This window comes from Cucurbita pepo, unplaced genomic scaffold (assembly GCF_002806865.2).
Source record: "Cucurbita pepo subsp. pepo cultivar mu-cu-16 unplaced genomic scaffold, ASM280686v2 Cp4.1_scaffold000176, whole genome shotgun sequence".
NCBI classification, from domain to species: domain Eukaryota; kingdom Viridiplantae; phylum Streptophyta; class Magnoliopsida; order Cucurbitales; family Cucurbitaceae; genus Cucurbita; species Cucurbita pepo.
The window spans coordinates 28,240-33,040 of record NW_019646450.1 but is presented as its reverse complement, the minus strand read 5'-3'; the positions used below and the strand labels follow the sequence as shown (position 1 = coordinate 33,040).

The following is a 4,801-nucleotide window of genomic DNA, read 5'->3' as shown; positions in this document are numbered from 1 at the left end:
CTCCCTCTCTCTCTCTTCCTTTTCTCTGTTGGTAGGTATTTTGATCGATTCTGGGAGTCGTGGGCTGAAGGCTGATCGAGGTGTGGCTGTCGTTTCACGTGGAGTCCGTGAAACTCAGCGATCGCCGGAAAACTCGCGAGTTTTCCGGTGACTGAGTTTTTTTTTTCCTCTCTCTTTTTCCCAGGTCATTACATATTTACTCCACCCCCCCACTATGGTACTCCCTCAATCCTACTCTAAAATTTCTCTCTCCCATTTATTGTGCAAGCCTTGGGCAAAGGTTTTTAAAGTATGTCGTAGAGAACACATGAAACCCTAGATGCACGTTGTTGAGAACGCATGAAGCCTCGGGAAGTTAGAATCGAGTTGTTCACTGGGCATAGGACCCCACAAGTCTCCTAGGGGAGTGTATAAGGGACACGAACCAAGACCTAAGAGCAAAGAACCCTAGACCAAGGTCCTTGCTACAAACCCATGTACCAAAAAGGGTTACCTAAAAAAAAAATGTTAAAAGGAGATGGTTAAAATAATTGTGAGTGCGCCTAGTTGGTAATAGAAGTACAACAATTTCAAGGAGTGTAATAGTGGTATTACAAATGAGGAGAGTAGACGAGTTATTATAGAATGTTAGAAAATTATGTGTCAACAAGTAAGAGTCGTGTGACAAATACTTCATGAATTATGAGGATCCAAGAACAACAAAGTTCTTGCAACTTCTAAGCATTTCAAGAGTAGAAATAGGAAAATATAGTAAGGGATTTCATTGTAGGCTTACAAGAACTTTGAAAGAATATACAGTGATATTGATGATCATCGATAGACTTACCAAGTTCGGATACTCCTTGCCAAAAGGGACACCTAAACTGTAGATAGTTGGGCACAACTATATATGAAATATATTATTAGATTGTATGAAGTGTCTATGTTAATAGAGTCAGATCATAACCCATGCTTCACATCTAATTTCTAGCGTAATTTTCAGAAAGCGTTAGGCACCGAGTTGAATTCTAACATTGTTTTTCACCTACAAACAGACAAACAAACCGAACGTCTGAGTCAAATGTCAAAAGACTTACATGTCAATGTGTTGAATTTCTCAAGTAGTTGAGACTCCAAGATGTACCTCGAAATTCACCTATGCTAATAACTTTCCAACAACCGTTTACATGGATAGTTCAAGGTTTTGCACACCTAATGTAACTGTTGGAATTTTTTTAAAAATAAATAAATAAATAAAGTAATAACAATAATATTAATAATAAGTAAATAATAATTAAAAAAATAGTAAATGATCGCTATCTCTCTCCACCTTTCCCCAAAAATCTCTCCACAACACCTCCTACAATAGGAAAATGATCTGTAAAAAAGAAAAAAGGAAAAAAAAAAGGGCACATTTTGGGAGAGAAAGGTCAGAAAAAGAAACAAGTGAGAGATAGCATTTTGGAAGAGAAAAATAAAAAATAACGTTCACTCCAAGCAGATTTAACGGGAAATGAGAGGAAAGAAAAGAAAAGTTATAGGTAAGTTAGATGACTTTTCTTTTATATTTTGCAAATCGATAGAAAAGCTATCTTAGGTTAGATATCTTTTTCTTTTAGTTTTTGCAATTATTTAGATTTTAGTTATTTGACATAAAATCAAATCATTGCATGTAAATTGGATCGTGAAAAGAAAAGAAAATCATAATTGATTGATGCATAGCTATTTTTACTCAAGCAAAATTAGAATTGATTGAAAATAGCTTGTGTTAATTGGAGAGTCATTTTTAGAAAAAAGAGAAGAAAACAAAATCATTGAAAATGACTGTTGGATAGTCATTTTTAAGAAAGAGAAGAAATGGAATTGATTAAAAATGATTATAATTGCATAATCATTTTGTAGGAAAGATAAAAGTAGAGAGAGGAGAAACAAAGTGGTACAACAGATAGAAGAGAAACAAAGTGGTACAACATAGAGAACGAAAATGGAAGATGTGAGAAATTATTATAATTTTTATCGAGAGAATATAATATTATAATAAACCATAGTTGGATTGAATGATTGAAATAATATTGACATATTTTTAATTTAAGTTTTACTTCACAACAAAATTTAGAAACAGTGAAAATGTGGAATTCGATTTTTACTAAGACTGTTTTAGAGCCGTATTTCACATCGTTACTTGGATTATTAATTAAAATGTGAAATACTAACGAAAGGTGACGAACGGTGCGAAACTCCGACAACCTTTGGAGCAGCTCACGAGGAACGGGAGCTTACGTTAATTGAATTAGGGAATACTTCGGCTAAGGCCAACCAAGTAAGTGGTCTTACTATAGGATATGCTAAAAATTGTATGAATTATGATGATGTATGAACTGTGTTTTACAATGCTGTATGATAGTATGTGATGATGTATGAGATATGACGATGTATGAGCTTTATCGTATGGCGTCATATACGAGTATATGATGATGTACGAGTGTATGATGATGTATGAGTTATGATACTTGATGATGTGTGTAGTATATATAATGAATGACGTACTTGATATGCTTGATGCACTTTATGGCAATATGATGAGTACGATGATTGCGTGACGTTTACCTTAGTATGAGGATGTTTTCCATATTGAACATGTTTATGATGATGAATGTCATATTGCATCATGTCGTTAGATCGACACAGGACACAACCCTAAGAGCATGAAAATGATATTAATATAAATATCTACGAGTATGTGTTACCTAGAGTAACAAAGAGATGAGACTAGAGAGTTGTGTCAGAAGAGACATTATGATGGATTTAGAGGGACCTCATGCATATTGTATGTTCATAAGCATAGGGCTATTTCCCCTAGAGATGATGAGTGCGGACGCGCACAATATGATGATGAGTGCGAATGTGCACGAGTGCGAATGCGCACAGATGAGCTACTTAATGAGCATTTCTTTAAATACTCAAGCTACGTGCTACTTTTTTCAGGTTAAGGTAAGACACCACTGTACAGATGACAGTGTCATTGTGCATGACATGGGAATGAAGTTAGGATAGTTGCTTTTTCTATTTAAATGGTAGGCCTTAGGATAAATCATGACATTTTTATTATTTTGAAGTTATTGTTATTACATTTTATGGATGTTTACTATGTTTGAAATAAATTTTGTGAATGTTAATCCATGACATTGTTTACACGCACACATTAGACATGTCATGCATGTATGTAGTGCAACTTTACCACTCCTGATAGAGTAGATACTACAAATAGGTAGGGTACCTGTTACCATTGCGCTAGCATTGTTTGTCGCCTTGCTGTTGGTAGCATGATCGTTACCCCAAGTCTGAGTCTGACCACCTCCACCTCTTGGATTAGGTCTCTCAAACCGGTTTGCATTTGAGTTCCTAGCACCGAGAACAATTGATTTTTGGAATAGTCTAACAGAGAAATTTTTGATCAAGTATTTCCCACCTACTAGAAACGCATGGTAAATAAATGAGATTGTTGCTTTTCACCGTTTGAAGATGAGACATTAAGTGAAACTTGGGAAAGATTCAAGGAGATGCTTAGAAAGTGTCCTCACCATGGACTACCCCATCCTATCCAAATGGAAACTTTTTATAATGGATTGAATATTGCTACTAAACAAGTAGTGGATGCTTCTACCAATTGAGCTATTTTGTCAAAGGCGTAATGAAGCTTATGAGATTCTAGAGAGATTAACATGTAACAATTGTCAATGGTGATGTGAGAAGCAATCCAGGAAAAAGGCTTGAGGAGTACTTGAAGTTGATGCTTTGACCTCTATCAATGCTCAATTAGCTTCAGTGGCTGATATTCTACAAAATCTAACGTTGGGACAAGGTTCAATGACTAAAGCACCAGTCCAAACTGCTATTGTAATGATGGCTGATATTCTACAAAATCTAACGTTGGGACAAGGTTCAATGACTAAAGCACTAGTCCAAACTGCTATTGTAATGACCCAAACAACAGTTGAATCTTGTGTATATTGTGGAGAGTAACACACTTTTGATCAATGTCCAAGCAATCCGGCCTCAAATTTTTATGTGGGGGAATCAAGCTAGTCAAGAGAACCCGAAAATTAATCACTTCTCAAATACTTATAATTTGGGGTGGAGAAACCATCCAAACTTCTCATGGAAGTGACAAAGCTCATACAACCAACAAATGCCACCTAAAGCAAATTACCCTCCAAGTTTTGGATTACAAAATCTATTGGTATATGGTCCTCAACAAGCCACTACTTAAAGGAAAGGAACTAGCCAAGCTCAACACACACGGGAAACATCTTTTGAGAGATTAATAAAGGAATATATAGCAAAAAATGATGCCTAATACAGAATAGGCCTCTTGGAAAGCTTCCAATAGACACCGAAACACAAAAAAGAGAGCATGGAGTAATGTCAAGCAATACAATTGAGAAGTGAGAAATAAGTACCCAACAAAGGAGGTGAAATTAAGAAAAACAGAAGCAGTATGTAATAGCCCGAAANAAATCATAAAAAAAAAAAAAAAAAAAAAAAAAAATGTTAGATTTGGGAAAAAGAAAAATGGTGTTTACAAGGATATGATGCAGATGTCAGATGTGAGAAAAAGTAAAATGGTGTTTCAACAAGGATATGATGCACATCTACTTGGAGAGATTTTGGTATGCTATTAGGATAAAATCCCCTCTCAGATTTCCTTTTTCCTTTATAGTTAGATTGATAAGAAATCAATTTAGGATCAAATCTTTTTCTTATTTTAGGTATCACGTAATAATAAGATCCCATATTCAATTAATTAGATTTTTTTTTTTGT

General features: G+C 35.0%; 1 non-coding gene across 1 annotated transcript; it reads right to left on the bottom strand.

The window, feature by feature from the left end:
* Nucleotides 1-3,463: 3,463 nt before the first annotated feature.
* Nucleotides 3,464-3,568, bottom strand: LOC111784252. Its single transcript, XR_002813507.1, has one exon. It is a non-coding gene; the product is annotated as a small nucleolar RNA R71 (small nucleolar RNA).
* Nucleotides 3,569-4,801: the final 1,233 nt, after the last annotated feature.